Below are 19,326 nucleotides of genomic sequence, written 5' to 3' on the forward strand. Positions count from 1 at the left end.
CATTCCTCAGTTTTTCCTTTTGTTGTTTGCCAGTTAATTTTTATTCACTGGAAATGCCAATTTTCCACATGCTATTCAATGTGGTGCGCTTGTTTGAAAAGAAGCAAAGCAAAAGAACTACAGATGCTGAGGACTTAACTCATTCCTCCCTTCTTTGCTCTCCTCCTCCACAACAAGTCCTCTTTCTTCCCAACTTAGTGAGAAACAAAAGCAGACTCATTCAACTTCAAAACTTGAACCCATGCCAGGTGAAATATTTTAGCAAGGCTTATCCTGCGCTGGGTCACACTGTATAGGTGGGCCTCATTAAGTGGTTTTTGTTGGCTACTCGTTTATTGTGACTTTGCAGTCACACCCTCGGTGCCAAAGTGCAGCTCTGCAAAGTGTGTGTGTGGGGTTGGGGGGAGTTGTGTGTGCTTTGTTTCAGAATGCAGAGCTAAAGAAAATATGTAGTTTTCGAAATTTGGGAAACTCATTATTTCAGAATACATTTAATCTACAATGAACCCTTACTCACAGTGGTCTTTACCATGTACACCTGAGAGTCAGCAGCTTTTGCACCCCCTTCATTTTTTCCTAATAGGTAAACTGGGCAGGGGCTGGGGAGAGCTTGACCACCTGCTTCAGTACAGGTTAGAAATTCAAGAAAAAAAAAAGAGTACAAACAAAACTTGCATCTTGAATTCTTTTGCCTACATCACCAGACAAGTTCCTGCCTGGGGAAACACGTCAAAGTAATGCAAATACTGCATCCAAAAATTCTTACAGTAAGTGCAACATCTCTCTAGAGTGACTTAACCTACAGGAAAGGATCCCTTTACCCAGACTTGGCACAGAGTAGGAGCAGCGATCAGAATGCATTAAACCAATACGATTCAGCTCATTTGTTAATGAAAAGGGCCTAAATAAAACTGTGGAATCCAAACCATCTTGTAACTTGTAGATGATTAATAACAGATGAAATCCAAATATATTGGGATATAAACATGTTCCATAGATTTCTAGTGGCGTTATGTTGATAAGGAAGAATAATGCTTGGTTATTGCCATCATATACTCTGTAGCATTTTAGAATTGGAACATGTCTTCAGGATTAGCTGGTTCAACTCCTTCATTTTACAGATGAAGAAACTGAGGCCCAGGAGGATTAAGTGATTTATCAAAAATCAATCACATGGCTAGTTAACAGTAAGAGTGGGTTTTACATGGTTCTCCGGACAATCAACTCACCAAATGTTAGGGTCTCCCTTTTATATGAAAAGAACTTTTATTACCGATGTAAGAAAAGAGAAGGTATATGTCCTTACCTTTAAAGATAGAAAAATGGAGGAGTTAGACAAGTATAAAGTTAATTGTAATGCAAAACAAATGAAGTATAAACTTCAGTGGGGTTCAAAGGATAGGGAGGAGAAATTATTAACAGTTTTTTGCTATTCTATGCAGTAATCATTCCTTTCTCACAATTATAATAGGACAATGAACTGAAAAGAACCTCAGAAAATCCACTGAGTTCATCAGGTGGCTATCCAAATAAAGGGTGACCAACTTATGCCTTAGGATGTACAATTCTTCTGATTATGGGATATACTCCTTGAAGCCAGAGGGATAAAATTTATATTACAATAAAAGAGTACTCCGTTTTAAAGTATTTTGTTAAAAATATCAAATGAGAACAATGTGAAGAAATATCACTACTTTCAAAGAAACAAATAATTTTTTTTCTCTTAGCAATAAAAAATACTGCATGATATAGCTCTTTGGTGATTCTACACTCTATTTGTATTTATTATATTGGTCACTTTTGGACTAAATCTTATGACTTATGACCTTAAAAATATCTTACATACATTAACATAATATAATCCCTGAGACTTTTATAGGGTCATTTTTGCAAAGTATTATGACCAGTTTACATGTACCTTTTTTTTTTTACCCCTGTAAATTTAGAATTCTCTACATATTTCATAAGAAAATCCCAAACTCTGTATTTGAAGTCATCAACAGAGATGGTGAATGGAAATCATCTTTATAGGAAAGTATCTTTCCTAAGAAGAACATCATTAGTGAATCCGACATAATTTAATACTGTTCATCTTTAGGTAAGATACTTGATTTAAACATTTATCCAAATAAAAGGACTCTGGCTAAGAACACTTTTCCTGACTTGGTTTTAAAAGCATGTCTTAATTATATATTGAATACTCATTGAAGATCTAGCCCTCCAAGCACTAGAAAGTATATAGAATAGTTGAGAAGGAAAACACTAATGTCACCCTTAAGAAATGTATTACCTAATGGAGAAGATATTACAATGAATGTATAATCAATATGAGTCATGTGCAAGAGTTGACCCAAACATTGTTAGAAGTTGGAAATACGTGGGAAGAGGTTAGTCAGTCCTGTCCAGATACAGATCAACATTAAGGACCAATAAAAACCAAGGTTACCAGTTTGAAAGGGAAGAAAATAATCTACTATTATTAATACAAATGTGAAATGAACTTCAACAAACATCAATTTAAACATTCACAAAGTTAGTTAGTAGAGATATATCCTTAATCTTGTACATTAAGTAATGGTCAAGAATGGCTTCCTCTTTTTGTGTTTAGTATTCTTTTTCTTCACATGTCAAAGTACTGTGAACAATGCAAACTCCTAAGAAAAAATAACTTCTCACAAAAGGGGCTTAAAATGCATCTGCCACCACTGAGGTGAGAGCAAGCATCTCACCCTAGGGAAGATACAGCCACCAAAGCAAATGTGTGGAAAGGGCACAGGCCACATTGTGCAAAACACATTAGAGGGAAGCAAGCTCTTCAAGAAATCAAATGGCAAAGATGCCATCCTCAAAGACTGTATGTTGAAGAAAACCTAGAAAGAAGTAGAAATTCGGTAATACAAGCCAGAGGCAAAATTTGGACATCTCAGCATGAATTGGCCAATACAGATGAATGTACAACCCACATTCAAAGGAATCATATTAGATTCTATGACACTGTTCTTGGCCATACTGATTCTGGGTAAAAGTTCTCACTAATTCCTTAGAAAAGAAGAACAGGCGTTGGAATTCTGGTGCCCATCGTGCATAATTAAAATAACTAACATAATGAAATTCCAGTTGCTTTATAACGTGTCACCTTTTTCTCCAGGACTTAGTATCATTTGACCATGTGGCTTACTAAGGTGGATAAAAGTAAAGTCTCTAAGACAGCACTAGTTGAGCTTTTTAGTAAAATGTAGTGTTAAAAAGAGGGTAGTTCCATTACTCGTGAAATAATTACTTTTTGAGAATTTGACACACATGCCTCATTGGAAATTTTCCCACTCCCAGGGTTGAACCCTGTTTGGTCTAAAGGTGGGTATGTGACTTAAAAAGTTTCAATCTGGGTGAATCTCAGAACTCTTGCTTCAAATGCCAGGATAGAAGACTCTTATCTTCCTCTGGACCTTATGGTATGTACAAAGGAATCCAAGGGCAGTGACATTTATTTTGCCCCCATGAGACATTTTTATAGTCCAAGGTTGGACCCAACACATAGAGGAAACCAAACTTCAGGAAATCATGGGAGCTTCTGGATTTAGCTAACCCTGAAGCCAACCCTATCATGGATTTACAGTTAAGCCAGTCCATTTCTTTCTTTTGAAGCCATTTACTATACTTGCAACTGGCATTCTGAATAATACAACCCTACAACTTTGTGTGAAGTGTAAACTTTGTAGCCTTGCTCCAGGCTTTGGAACCTTGTTCCTTTCTATTTCTCTTGCTTCCTGACCAGTCACCTTCTCACACTCACCCTTTTCTCCAGCTATAAAGTACCCCTGGTGGTTCTCTGAACACATCATGCTATTTCAGATCTTTGCATCTTGTCTGTATCTGTCCCTCTCCTAGGGATGTCCTTGTTCCCTTTCTTGGCCTATCTAATTCTATTTATTCTCCAAAATATTTCTCCTATGTGATGCCTCTAAGAAGATTTTTCTGGGCCATCTCCCACCTGACTTAGATGCCCCTCCTATGTGTGTACATGGTTTACCTTTACCATGGTACTTATATTGTAATTGCTTCCTCCCAACTGGACTAGAAACTTCCCCAAAGGGAGGATTCGTGTATTATTTTCTTTTTTCTTTTATTTTTTCATCATCAGTACCTAAACTGAAACTTGATGTTCAAATGTTGGCTGAATTAATAAATGTGTCAGACAACAAAAGATAAACAACAAACCTAATTCCAGCTTAGCACAATGTTATTGTCTTTTATCTTTGTTTGCTTTTTATTTTGTTTTGTTTTAGATATTTAGGTAAGAGCCAGCAAACCTAATGGATTTTAATTACTTGGAATGTTTTCTAGTCTTTGCTACAGTTGATTAACCCACTATTAGATAGGTAACCAGATAGCAAACCTAACTGCACATGAGTTACCTTCTCTGGTTACTCACCATTAGCCACCAGAGAGAAATAAGCAAGAGAGATCCAATGGATCAGTAAAAATCCACCATCACTACTTGAAATTTCTCATGATTTACATGATGATGTCATGCTTATTTAGACTGAGTACCCAGATGTAAAATGAGAAGAAGAGGAATTTGAAAGGTAATTATGGTAAATAGCTTTGTATTCATTGGTATGGTAAATGATTTTGTATTCGTAGACCTTTTTAAGGTTTCTAGAAAAGATTACCTTCACTAAAAGCTTCCAAAGCATCATCCTATATTGCAGACATGACCTGGATATTTGGCAGCACTCATGGATAACATCAGTATCATTTCAGAAATGGTTGGAGCTCAAAACCTACGTTCTCTTAGAGATTCAGTGATGTCTTTTCAGAAAAGATACAGAATAGAGGAAAATTCTTAGTGAATTTTTTTTTTTTTTCAAACAGGGAAGCTTGCCAAATTTGCCTCTGCATATTCTAAAGTTGGTTTTGGCATGTTTGTTATCAGACATCTAAGTGTCAGTCAGGGTCTTTCCTCACAGGAAACAGATGGCCCACTCACATCAGAGTAACTTAAGGAAGGTTCATTTACAAAGGGACTAATGACCAAGGTGTGAATGGAATTTATTAAACAACTGGATCATGCAGGGACCTGGGACCACCCACAACAGAGCTCTTGCTCCCCTCCCCTACCCCATGCATGTCCTGAGACCTAAGAAGAGGACTCACCAAGGAAGTGATGAGAACAGAAGACCACCTGGGGAGGAGCAGGAATTTTCCACTGAGAGTATAGCCAGCCCTACGTAACTTTGCCAGAAAGAAGCCAAGGAAGTAAGTTCCCTGCCATCACTCTCTTCCCTACTTCCTACCTTCTGCTAGGCTCCCCATTGACCTGAAGTCAGAGGGTATGGGAGGCTTTTTGTTGTAATACAAAAAGAGTCAGCCCTTTTTGCCTCTCGGCACCCAGTGTTGTCTTTGTCTGGGTGGAAAGCCTTTATCTGCAACCAGTGAGAACAAAATCTCATCAGCTACTGCATCATCATGGGGTAACATTAATTGTCATATTCCTTCCCAAAGTCTAAAATTTTAGCTATTTCTGCTATTCTTCATATAAGGAACTAATGGGGAAAAGAGTAGAAAAAAAAATAAAGGAATACCATAAGATGCAACATCTGAATATTCCCTCTGAAGCCGGTCACTAGGCATAAACTGATTATCATAACTGCCTACTTTCACCATCCAATTCCATGTTCCAATGGAGGGTATGAGTGTGAAGAGAGTCAATATTTGCTGTGAGGTAGGCGTTCAAGAGAATTTGGAGATTCATAATTCTTAACTTCATCATTATCTTCCAAAATATCACATCCAATGCGGCATGGTTCTGTTGTTTCCTGATAATTGCCTTTCTCTTAGCATAATAGAGATGGAGGGTCTGATTTATAATTAGTGCTGTGACTCTACGACCTTTACAATCAGTTTGTGAGCTTGGTTGTCAGCTATATCTTCTGAGTGACTATAGGAGAGAAGGGTTCCTTCAAAGCGACTCAGGAAACCTTCTGACTCTCTGTACACATTTGTAATTACATGTTCATAGTTTTAATTATCTTTTTCCCTATCGATATTGTCGGTGAAAAAAAATGTTGCCCGCCATATCAGTAGACAAGGGATGTTGCAGCCATCAAGCTATCACACTACAGCCACTCCTAACGATACATCCTGAGGAGACTCAGGATGAGAAAGCACAGGATACTGGCCCCAGATAGGTGCATATCAAAGGAATGATTTCAGTGAACCCAGGCTCTTGCATATTCCCATGCATAGAAAAGTGCTAAATTCCTTAACTTGAGATATCTGGTTTTCTTTAAATAACAGTAACCCTTTAAAAAAAAAAATTTAGGGACTTCCCTGGTGGTCCAGTGGGTAAGACTCCACACTCCCGATGCAGGGGGCCTGGGTTTGATCCCTAGTCAGGGAACTAGATCTTGCATGCATGCCGCAACTAAGAGTTCACATGCCACAACTAAGAAGGCCGCATGCTGCAACTAAAGATCCCACATGTTGCAACTAAGACCCGGTGCAACTATGGAGAGCAGTATGGAAGTTCCTTAAAACACTAAAACTAGAACTACCAAATGACCCAGCAATCCCACTACTGGGCATATACCTTGAGAAAACTATAATTCAAAGAGTCATGTACCACAATGTTCATTGCAGCACTATTTACAATAGCCAGGTAATGGAAACAACCTAAACGTTCATCAGTGGATGAATGGATAAAGAAGATATGACACATATATACAATGGAATATTACTTAGCCATAAAAAGGAACGAAACTGAACCTAGAGGGGTGGGTTAGGGAGGGTGGGAGGGAGGTTCAACAGGGAGGGGATATGGGGATATATGTATACACATAGCTGATTCACTTTGTTGACCTAAAAAAATGGTACTGATGAACCTAGTGGCAGAGCAGGATTAAAGACGCAGATGTAGAGAACGGACTTGAGGACACGGGTGGGGGGGGAAGGGGAAGCTGGGACAAAGTGAGAGAGTAGCATTGACATATATACACATAGCTGATTCACTTTGTTGTACAGCAGAAACTAACACAACATTGTAAAGCAATTATACTCCAATAAATATGAAAAAAAAAAACCAAACACACAAATATACCACACAAGTATTGCAAATCATTAAAATACAAACCAACAGGGAAAAAAAAAAAAAAGACCTGGTGCAGCCAAAATGAATAAATAAATATTTAAAAAAATAAATTAAAAAATTTTATTAGAGTATAGTTGATTTACAATGTTGTGTTAGCTTCAGGTGTACAGCAAAGTGAATCAGTTATACATATATCCACTCTTTTTTTAGATTCTTTTCCCATATAGGCCATTACAGAGTATTGAGTAGAGTTCCCTGTGCTATACGGTAGGTCCTTATTGGTTATCTATTTTATGTGTAGTGGTGTGTATATGTCAACCCCAGTCTCCCAGTTTATCCCTCTCCCCCAACCCCGGTAACCATAAGTTTATTTTCTACATCTGTAACTCTATTTCTGTTTTGTAGATAAGTTAATTTGTACCCTTTTTTAGATAACAGTAACCTTTTGACGTTCCAACTACCTGGTCTTTGTTGCACAAACTCCGGTGTGTCCCGGCTCCTCCCTTACTTCTTCGGAACAGTCCCTTAGAGCTATTTGAGAGGCTGTGTCCTGGGCTTCAGCCCTCAGTTTTGTCTGCTGAATAAAACATAACTCTCAACTTTTAGGTTGTGCATCTTTTTTTTTTCAGTCGACAATAGTCTCTAGAACTGTAGAAAGAAGCTAAATGACGCTAAAATCTTAATTGTCAGAGCAGCTATGTGTTACAGCCACTTGACCTCTGCCAGCTCTTCATCTCATGCAACCGCAGTGGTTACCTGAATATTTATGAGGCTACAATATGCCAAGTGTTACCCCTACCCAATCCCTCACAGCCCCAGCAAAGAGGTTATCCCACTATGCCTCAAATATATGATGTGCCAATCCCAGAGTCTTAGTTCAAGGAGTCTGTTTCCTGGAGCCATTTCTAGTACCAACTAATGTATCAGCCAAGTTCCCAACAGAAAAGAGATCATTAGATGAGTATTTATTTAAAAAGTGACAGATTATAAAAGTTTGTCTATAAAAGTTTGTCTGGAGTAGAAGTGGATCACCACAAACAGGGCAGGAATGGAGGCCAGCAGCAGTGAGATGTTACCACTCTTAATGCCAAAGGGCTGAGGAATGAAGCCTGGAAGAAATAAAGTCTCAAAATTATCCAGAAGCCAGAGTACACCAGGGTCCTTTGATGGGGTCAATGCGATCCCATTTTTGAGGCAGAAGGGAGATGGAAATAAAGGGAAAATGGCTCTGGAGGATCACACAGAGGTGTGTGACACATGGTATTTCTTTGCTTCCTTTCTGCTAAGTCACTTTCCTACTCTCCTAAACCATGCAATCTCACCTTTTCCTTGAACTATCTGGCTTAATGAATTCGTTGTCTCCAGTTTCCCATATGTTTATATTTCTGTGACAGTATATGAAAACACACGCTTATACTTGTGTTTCCTAAAATGTGCTCTGATATTTACATATCCATCTTCATACTCTTGTACATGTACAGGCAAATATACACATTCACTTATTTCTCCCATTTGGATATAAGCAGTCACAATATCTTGTGTGTCATTAGATAATACCTTAGACATGCACACAACTGATATTGTATACGTGTTAATGACTTCTCAAGTTTAAAAGATGAGAATTAGTAACTGTAGTTGGAATTAAGTATAGTTCTAAGGAACAAATGTATGGACACCAAGGGGGGAAAGCGGCGGGCAGGGAGCATGGAGGTGATGAAATTGACATGTACACACTAATATGTATAAAAGAGATAACTAATAAAAAAAACACGTGAAGTATGCTTCCACTTTTGATCGGGGAAAAGCCTATATTTGTGTTTTTAAAAACAGAAAAAATAAAAAAGAATAGTTCTAAGGACTAATATGTTTCCCTTTCCTCTTCCTCTCTAGCATAAGCATTCTTTCTCTGATTTAAAAAATTCCGTTTTCATTTTGCTTCATCATCTGGAAGTGCTGGCTTTGAAAATGTAATTTATGAAAACATAGCTTTCAAGAAGTGGCAAGAGATATTAATATTTTTAGGCTTTTTTCATCTCATTTCAGTAATGAATTCTGATTTTCTTAATAGGAATGAGTTGTTCTATAAAAAATCCCTTTTAATTACCTCAATCTTTAATTTAAAAAGGAGTGGGCTTGTCTAAATAATTCTCCAAAAAGAGCTCATAACAGACCACAGCCAAACTATCTGAAAAGTCAGGGACATATATTGATCATCCTGATGTCTAGTTCCAGATAATTCTACCTCTGAACATTTTAAGTGTAACAATAATAAACTAGAAAGTAAACACCCTAAAAAAACTATCTTGAAAACATCACTTTATATTTGTAAAATGTTACTGATGTACAGGGATAGGGAATAATTTCATAGTAATGGCATTCTAAGTCTGTTCTTATTCTATAACGACTTAAAACTCAGATGGCAATGGTATTATCAAGGTTTCCAGACTCATAAATCACTATCAGGCATTTCTACCATTGCTTAATGTTTTTTTTCCAAGGATCTCCAATTGATCCCTAGATAGACCATTATTATTTGGGACATAGAGTGTCTATATCATTTTACAACGTGAAAAGTAAAGTATGAACACATTCTTGAAGGTGAGACAACTTACCTCAAGTCATATCCCATGTCTATGGGAAAAAAATAAATAGAAACTTAGAAATTGTGATTCTCCTTTCTCTACTGTGGCCATTTTAGGCTCCCTATATTTCTACTTCATATTTCAATGGGATGGATACCTTATTAATAACTTTACTGACTCTCCTCAGCCCTCTTTATTGGCTTAGCAGTTATTACAGACTTGCCTTTTATCTACCAGTTAGGTTTTGTGGAGCATGTTTTAAATAATGCTTATTCCAAATCTACATTTGTCAGGTTTCTGCCACTCTCTGGAAGCTGAGATAAAAATCAAAGTATATGTGAAAACTTATGTTCATTCCTATTTCCAGTTTTGAGAAAATGAGGACAGATGGGTAGAATGATTTTATTTTCCGTGATAAAAAAGAAAGAAAAATCTTACTGCTAGCGTGTCAATACCTAAATAATCAACAGGGGACCCACCAATAGCTTTAGGACCAAAGTTTTTCTTTCTCAGCAAAAATGTGATTGATGTAAGCCTCAGTAGATACAAAGATGATTTTCAAACTCTCTACATAAGCTTGGCTGAAGATAATTTTATGTAGTTAGAATATATCTGATGTTAAAATAGCATTAAATATGAGTTGGAATTTGTTAGTGACAAAGGGCATTTTAATGATGAATCTGGACAGGAAATGGTCATTTAAATGTTATCATGTGCTTCTAATTGTGATGTGGTAACACACTCTATTCTGAAAGGCAGTGTGACCAACTAAAGAAGATTGAGCAATAAAGGAATGGAAAAAGAATTAATAGCAGACAGGACAGTTTGGAACTTTTTGAGGGCTCTCAGGAGAAAACATCTTTTAACCTGTTTTTGTACTCTTAACCTAGAGGAGCTCTGATAGAAATGCAATGAAATAAAAATGTGGCAGAAGTGGTTCCAGAAGTGATGGGAAAGAGCCAGGATATAAGACGATGGCTTTGCCGGCCACACTGGCCAAAATGTAGGTCCAGAAAAAGGCCTCACATTCCAAAGGCCCGCCCTCGACTCCCAGACTCACACTTTTTTCACTGCACCATGCATGTCCAGTAAGTGTTGCCTAAGAAAACATTGGCTAATAGGTCGGTTTGGACTAGGAACTGGTTAGTCTGAAGCTAGAGTTCACAGTTTTTACCACATGATTCTCGTGCTCAAAAACCCTTTCAGTGGCTTTCCTTTTAAATGTGCTGTGGTAACAAAGCTCATCATTCTTTTGGCATTCCATTGAGCTCATTCAGTCTTGCCAGTTTCATCTCCCACTGCTTCCTTCAGGAAGGCTCCTCTGTATCCAAATCAGTCCATTGTTCAGCCTTTGTGCTCTTCTACTTCTGTATATGTTTGCTCAAGCTGTTCCTCCATCTGGGACCCCCACTTCTGATCTCTGTTTATTTCAATCCTACCCAACATCCGATGCTGAAGTCAAAAACCCACCTCATTGTACATGTTCCCTGAAGAGCCCAGTCAGTCCCTGGTTCTCATTTCCTTCTCTGGACACCTACAGTACACTCCCAAGACCACTTACTGGGCCTTTATCAGATTCTACTTGGTGTTATGTGCTGTCTTTCTTGGAAAGCCTCTGCAATGTTGCAAAACCCCAAATCACACCACAGTGCCTCCATCATGACGGATTAATTAAATAAGCTCTCATACGATGCTACGTGTAACATATATGTGTACCATACAGCTTATAGAGGGCTTTCATATATTTTATCTTATCTCTCATGGTGGCACTTTAAATAAACAAACTTTCAAACCCTCAAACTATAAAGTTTACAGAAGACTTTCACATATATCTTATTTCACAATCATTCCTTTGGAGGAAGGCCCGACAGATGTTATGATCCTATTTTACAGACGAGGAAGCTAGACTAGGGAATGATGAGTGGTTCACACAAGGCCTCACCGACTAAAAGGCGGTAGAGGGATTTAGAGCCATCTTTTCTGATTTGCTAATACGCTCATTTGGCTTAATAGCTTTCTTTTTTCCATACTTGATCATTTCAATTATAGTTTTAAGCTGGTGATTTGGAGTTTGGATACATTATTAAAATGATACAGAAAAAATGACTTAATACTAAGAGGTCACAGAGATACAAAACCAGTAAACATAATAAAGGCATATGATTAGTACTTTAAGTGACTTGGCAATTGATATAAAGCAAGAAAAAGCATGAGAGAGCTCTTGATGTGGAATTAAATCATGGAGACTAAGCAAGTGTGGCATAAAGAACAGGAAGATGAACGTCTAGGAACAATGGTTTTGAATTAAGTATGTTTTAAGTTTTTCTTATATTTTCAATCATGTACTGCAAAATGAAAAGAAATGTTATACAAAATCCATTAAAATTAGAAAAGAATATATTCACAATTTATGGATTCCATTGACTAACTAACTGTTCCAGTGTTGAATTGCTAATGTTTCTTAAATGCAAACTCTGAGCAGGCATAGTCCCAGATGTTTCATGGATCATTTACTGTCCCTTACAATGGAACTCAGAAGCATTATTACCCCAACTTTTCAGAGAAACTGAGGCAAAGAACTACTGTTGATACAGATGAGATCTTCAACATAAGCTGCCTAACTCCTAAGCCCAAGCTAAACTCTGTATATCACTCCTGTGATCAGGAAAATCTGAATCCACTGATTCTAGTACATTTTAAGTTAAAGTAAATATGTTTGGACTTCATTGTGTTTCTTAATAATTGTCCATTAGTTTAAAAAATATTAAAACCTCTTGTGTTCTTGCTAGAAATGTGTATAACTTCAATGACTTAGTATTTCCCCAGAGAACTTAAAAGTCAAGTTTGGAACAAAATAATCTGCACCACAAGCTCCTCTGTACTTTGCAGTGTCTGCACGTCTGTTTGCTGTCACATATGTAACAAATGAACACATGTGGCCCAGTTAGGATTGCCAAGTGTCTCTGATTCTGAAAGGAGACATTTATTTTAGGAGGACATCTTGGTCTCAGTGGTCTCCAGCCTTGTTAAATTTAACCATAAATGCATAGATTAACAATTTTCATGGAATGTAACAGTTTCTTCCTCGCTTAAAAAAAGTGGTGGTTACCATTATGGATGATCCATCTTCAAGCATGTTTGTGTTTGTGACCTCCCGTGCAGTATTGGTAGTAAATAGTAAGAGCTAACAAATGACCATTGGAATCAGACAGATCTGGGCTTGAATCTCAATCTTTCTTTTACTGTGTGGTATGGAGTTTTTACTGAGTTTCTCTGAACCTCAGTTTCTTCAAGTGTAAAATATAGTACCTAATTTGTAGGATTTGGACAAGGATAAAACAAAGTTATATGCAGACAATCTAGAGGTATCATGGCTAACACATGCTCCATAAATACTAACTTAACAAATAAATGCTGAGAAAACACAAAGTACATGTATAGAAAATAGATTTTTCCAGACAGACAAGTACAACTAAATCAATATAGTTATTGGAGAATATAAAATCATGGATGCTTTTTTTCCTTTTTTATTCTAATTTTCTGTATCTTCCAGGATTTTCATTAAAAAATAAAGCAGGATTGTGCCACAGTCAGTGGCTGAGGAAATATACCATATTACTGGCAGTAACAGGAATTTCAGCACACAAGGGTTGACATTGGTATCCACTGCAGTTCACTTGGAAGAAATCAGACATTATCTCATGAGATTTGATATTAAGTTAAGTTTAGAAACCAATTTTATTTTCTCCAGTTAGTTCTATGAACATATTTCCAATGGTCCAGTCTCTCACAATCTCCTAGAGGCATTTTTATGTGTAAAGATGTTGAGTGTTTCAGTGAAGAGTTAATAAGTTAAAGGACATACAAGCTTAAGCTGGTGCACTGAAAACTGAACTTGGAAAAGATGCTTCTAGCACAGTCCAAGGAGACTCTGAGGCTGTAATTTTCAATAGGCAATCCAAGCCCTTTGGTTAACCGTGGTCTCGGATGAAGATTATTTCACCTGGCAACACCTGAGTGCAAGGATTGTCATTGTAATTGGTGGCCTTAAGGGAAACTGGTTCTTTGGCAGGAAATCCACTCACAGCACCTGCTGTAGGACCCTGTGAATCCCAGCTATTCCTGGCATGAATTTCACTCTAATATGATTAAAACAATCCTTACCTACATGGGTCTTTTCTCAACAGAGGTACCCAGCATGAGGTAACAAGCTGGGACAAAATGAACACAGGTACAGTTCCCTGCCAGATGAGCCCCCTCAGGAAAAAAATTATAAAATAGGATACTCTGAACCATATTTAGGGATTCCCTTTTGTAATTAGTCCAGTGCAATTTATTGAACACTAGTAACTGCTTAAAAATTCTTCAGTTGTGGAATCATTGATTCTGGTATAACCCAGGCTTATATGAGTTGAGCCCATGTGAGTTAGTTCTTCCCCTAAAACCCTAAAGAGCTGACAATTGAAGTTATGGATGTTTAAAACTAAGGCTCAGGGCTTCCCTAGTGGTGCAGTGGTTGAGAGTCTGCCTGCTGATGCAGGGGACACGGGTTTGTGCCCTGGTCCGGGAAGATCCCACATGCCGCGGAGCGGCTGGGCCCATGAGCCATGGCCGCTGAGCCTGCGTGTCCGGAGCCTGTGCTCCGCAACGGGAGAGGCCACAACAGTGAGAGGCCCAAGTACCGCAAAAAAAAAACTAAGGCTCAAAGCCATAAGAGGCTTAGCAAATGTGCTAAGCCTACAGTGAATCCACAAAAAAGCACATGCCAGTTTGCACTAAATTGAACGATAAATCATGAGTCACCTAATTTCTTACCCTTTTACTCTTGTTTCTTCTATTCTAAATCTTCCGCTTATAACCTTTGTGACCTAGAAGAGAGCTGGGTGCTGAACTTTTTGGACTGGTGCTTTCCATGGCACTTCCAGTTAGCAAAAGGTGCAGCTCAAGGTGGCTCTTCTTCCACTGCTTCTCCTACTTCTCTCTGCTCTCAGTGATTGCTCTGTTACTAGTGGTTTCTCTCCAGGCAGCAGGTCCTGTGATAGGTGTTTCCTGGGACAACCCTCTATACATCTAGTGCTACATCTAATGCCCTCTAAAATCCTTAGTTTGGCTCTGGGTCCCCTTGAGGCTGAAATGCTAGTGTGATCAACACTATGGGGCAGTTTATAACATTGATGACCTTCTTTAACATACAGTGAACACCAACAATGTAGTAAGCATTTCAGATAACAGTAGTAAATACTCCGGATGGGATTCTTTGACAGAAAGCATACTGTGGGGTAAGGAGAGGCACTTACTCTGTGAAGTTCTCTAGACAAGCATGTTCAGCACTGCCCCTATCAGCATCAGGAAGTTGACCTGTGCATCATATTCTCTTCAGAAAACACTGCCCTGGACTCCACATTCCCTTAGAGTGCTCCCATGACTAGTAATGATGCCAGAATGCTCAAGCCTCAGGTGTTCCAGTGTAAAGTCATTCACTCTCCCCTAGGCAGGTCCAAACTCAGGTCACCAGAAGAGGTGGTGATTCTTCTTCATGTGCCTCAGGATACATGGCACATACAGAAAGGAAATGCTGATATACCCTTGGCTTTTCTTTAGTTTCCCGAGATATGCAAAATGAACTAATTGGCTTTTCAAAAATGATGAGCACTTAACCTGTGTTTCAATCTTCTTTATGAGTCCTACCCAATGCAACCAAAAATAAAAACCTGTAAAAGAGATAGTTCAGTAATGTTTCTCTCTGTTGCTTGACAATTTACATCTTGAGTAGAGAGGTAAACAAAGTGGAGAAGGAATGTTATCCAAGCCCTTTGAGTCAATTACATTTCAATGGGTTTACTGTAGATTCTATGGCTTGAACCTGAGTTACTTGAGTCAAAGTTGTGCTATTGTCAATTGTCTCCATATAAACAAAACTAACACATTATAATTGTGTTGTCATATTCCTTGTCTTCTAAACCTCTAATAATTTATAAAAAATAATGCACATATTCAGAAGCAAGCATATAAATTCAAACAGATTATATATTAAAACAATTCTTCATGGAGTACCAAAATGATTTTCTTCATATTATATTGTACATCACTGCTTATCATTCTAGCTTTGTTTGTTTGAAATATATATTGATAGCTCTAATGTTTTATATGCATTGCTTACTTCACTGAAGGTGGCTGATTGGTAGATAGATAGGTAGATGGAACTAGTGGCACACACATCAAACTACATTCTGCAGAACATTTTAAAGTATCATTTTATAAAGTAATAATTACAAGTAAGACATCCAGACTAAGCATGGGAGCCTACATTATGCTAATATCAAAAAGCAATAAAGTAAAACTTTCCAAAGCTTTTAGTTTGGGAACTCTTAATGTGGTCAACTAAAAATAATTTCCTGTTTCCAAGAAGTTTTTTTCCAACAAGAAATCCTCTCTCTGGAAATATCAGCTGTCTTCATAGTTATTTGATACTACTGCCCAGAAAAGTCTGGGGAGAAAAAGAAAAGAAAGAAAGCGGGAAAGGCCAATAGAGTGGAGGAAACCCCTCTTGGAATTTCAAGGCAGAGAAATGTGGAATAAGTTAGCTATGCCAACACATTTTATATAGAAAGCCTGAAGAACTGAGTAAAGAAGAGAAATATTCGTATGAAGGACCATGTAACCCTTATACATGTAACTTCATATTAAATAAATTAAGCTGAAAAAAAGAGAAAAGAAAACAATTAAAACCTCTTATAAGAGACGTTTAGGAAATATTTAGTACATATAAATGGATGAATAATTAGAAGACAGGGATCAATGGAGTAGTCACTCAAGTATGCTCCTAAAATGTTATAGCTCTTGCTATTGCTGCTCTACTTAATTTTTTTTTTTATTAAAGGTAGTTGTATTAGGGTTCTCCAGAGAAACAATAGGAGATATATATTTACATATATACATTAAAATATATTATACAATTTTAATAATTTAAAAATTCTGTAACTAATACTAGAATAGAAGAAAATAATGTAATATAACAGAAGATCAAGAAACAACGCTGTATATATAAAAATTTAATATATGACAGAGGAACTATATCAAATGATTAAGAAAGAAAAGTTTACTTAGTAAAAGAGCTAGCTAACTACTTGAGAATAAAAAATATCCCTACCTCATGCCACACAGCAAAATAAATTACTAATTTACTAAAATTGAATATTAAAAATTGAGACCCTGAGATGCTAGAAGAAATATAATGGCTATATAATTTTGAGGTGAGAGATAGTACTTTAAATCATAAGTAATATATTTATGTAAATTAGCCATACTTTCCAAAACAAATACAAATTTAGTGAGAAGAGTAGCATTGTTTTACATTTTTGTAAATCCCTTTAATGTTTGGCTTAATAGAAAACATCTGGATTCTTATATCTGCTTCTGCATTCATCTGTGGTGATATCATATGTCATGTAGCTTCTGGAAAACTCCACTGTAAAGTTGTGAAGGGATAAAAGTGAAAAAGGCAGATATATCTTAGTATTATTATGAAAATAGTTTTGACATTTTAGGCCTCCAGAAAAGGTCTGTGAGACTACAAGAGGACTCTGACTCATACTTTCAGAACTCCTGTTATAGATTAATGTTAATCTTTATATTGATAATATCTCTAAGGGACAATTTCATTTGCATTGTGCTGGAAAATATTTATCTGCATTACCTGTAGTTTCCTACAAGTTATCAGTTTCCTACCCATCTGGAGTTGCAAAATAGCCCAAGCAATCAAAGATGTACACTCTTAAAGAACTGGATAATCCCTTAAAAGGTACAAAAGGACACTTATAATCCTATAATCTCTTCTGTCCATTTCTTAATCTATCCTTCCCCCTGCCACCTTGCATCACTAGCTTCCACCATGTTAAACATGCTGATATGCAAAAATTAGTTGGGGAAATTTCTGGACAGTAATAAAATGAGAAGAAAGGAAAATTGGAACTCCTTCCAATGTAGTTAATGTAGCTGCTTCCACACTTAGATTCTCACAAAATTCCTTCCTTTCCAATCCTCTTTTTAAAAAATTACATTTTCCTAAAGGAATACTTCTTTTTCTTCCTATTTCAGTCCTTTGACCTTGTTTGGGAAATGTTACCACTTTCTTCAGCATGTAGAAATTTCTTGGGGGCGGTGTCAAGATGGTGGTGTGGGAAGATGTGGTGTTCATGTCTCCCTAAAACTAGGGGGCCTGCTGTATGTGGGTGGGGGACTCTGACACCCAAGGAGATGGGAGGAACCCCCAAGTAAACCGGTAGGACATGAGGGGACTGAGGGGGCAGGAGAAGTGGAAGCCAGACAGGACCAATGCCCCTGAGGGGTGGCTGAGGGAGGGAGGGGATCCCACACCTGGAGGGACCCTTGGGGTCTCGGATCAGGGAGGAGCATGAGCCCTGCCCAATAAGCCGGGGAAGTCTCCTGGCTCTCATCCTGGATCCTACTCCCACAGAGGCCCCCTCTGGGCAGTCTTGGTCCTGGGGGCGTAGGAGAGAGGCTGAGGGAGAACAGGAGAGGCAGGTGGGAGGAGCCCTCCAGGACTGGAGGAGTGGGAGAGGAGCAGAGGGTGTTGGCCCTGCCCACTCGAGCCCAGGAAAGCTACTGAGCTCCCAGGCTGGTCCCCTGCCCTCCAAAGCCCCCTCCAGGCTGCGTGAGTCCTGGGGACATAGGAGGGAGACCGGGGAGATCAGAAGAGGCAGGCAGGAGGAGCCCTCCGGCTTGCGGGATCTTCATTCATGAGCCGGGCATCAGGTGGAAGCTCCTGTGGTGGGAGCTCGAGGTACAAACCACTGGACTAACAGAGAACCTCAGACCCCAGGGAATATTCATTGGAGTGAGGTCTCCCAGAGGTCCTCATCTTGGCACCAAGACCCAGCTCTACACAACAGCCTACAAACTCCAGTGTTGGAAGCATCAGGCCAAACAACCAGTAAGATAGGAACACAATCACACTCATCAAAAAAAAAAAAAAAAAAGGAGATGGCAAAAAATACGTCACAGATGAAGGAGCAAAGTAAAAACCTACAAGACCAAATAAACAAAGAGGAAATAGGCAATCTACCTGAAAAAGAATTCAGAGTAATGATAGCAAAGATCATCCAAAATCGCAGAAATAGAATGGAAGCACAGATTGAGAAAATACAATACATGTTTAACAAATATCTAGAAGAACTAAAAAACAAGCAAACAGAAATGAACAACACAATAACCAAAATGAAAAATACACTAGAAGGAATCAATAACAGAATAACTGAAGCAGAAGAACTAATAAGTGATCTGGAAGACAAAATGGTGGAAGTAACTTCTGAGGAGCAGAATAAAGAAAAAAGAATGAAAAGAATTGAAGACAATATCAGAGACCTCTGGGACAACACTAAACGCACCAACATTCGAATTATAGGGGTCCCAGAAGAAGAAGAGAAAAAGAAAGGGTCTGAGAAAATATTTGAAGAGATTATAGTGGAAAAATTCCCTGACATGAGAAAGGAAATAGTCACCCAATACAGGAAGTGCAGAGAGTCCCATACAGGATAAACCCTAGGAGAAATACACCAAGACACATATTAATCAAACTAACAAAAATTAAACACAAAGAAAAAAATATTAAAAGCAGCAAGGGAAAAGCAAAAA

General features: G+C 38.0%; 1 long non-coding RNA gene across 1 annotated transcript in view; it reads left to right on the forward strand.

Annotated features, from left to right (window-relative positions):
• LOC129392463 (uncharacterized) overlaps positions 1-19,326 on the forward strand; it is a 172,845-nt gene that overhangs the window by 86,910 nt on the left and 66,609 nt on the right. The window lies entirely within an intron of this gene.

The sequence above is a fragment of the Physeter macrocephalus genome, chromosome 10 (assembly GCF_002837175.3).
Source record: "Physeter macrocephalus isolate SW-GA chromosome 10, ASM283717v5, whole genome shotgun sequence".
NCBI lineage: Eukaryota > Metazoa > Chordata > Mammalia > Artiodactyla > Physeteridae > Physeter > Physeter macrocephalus.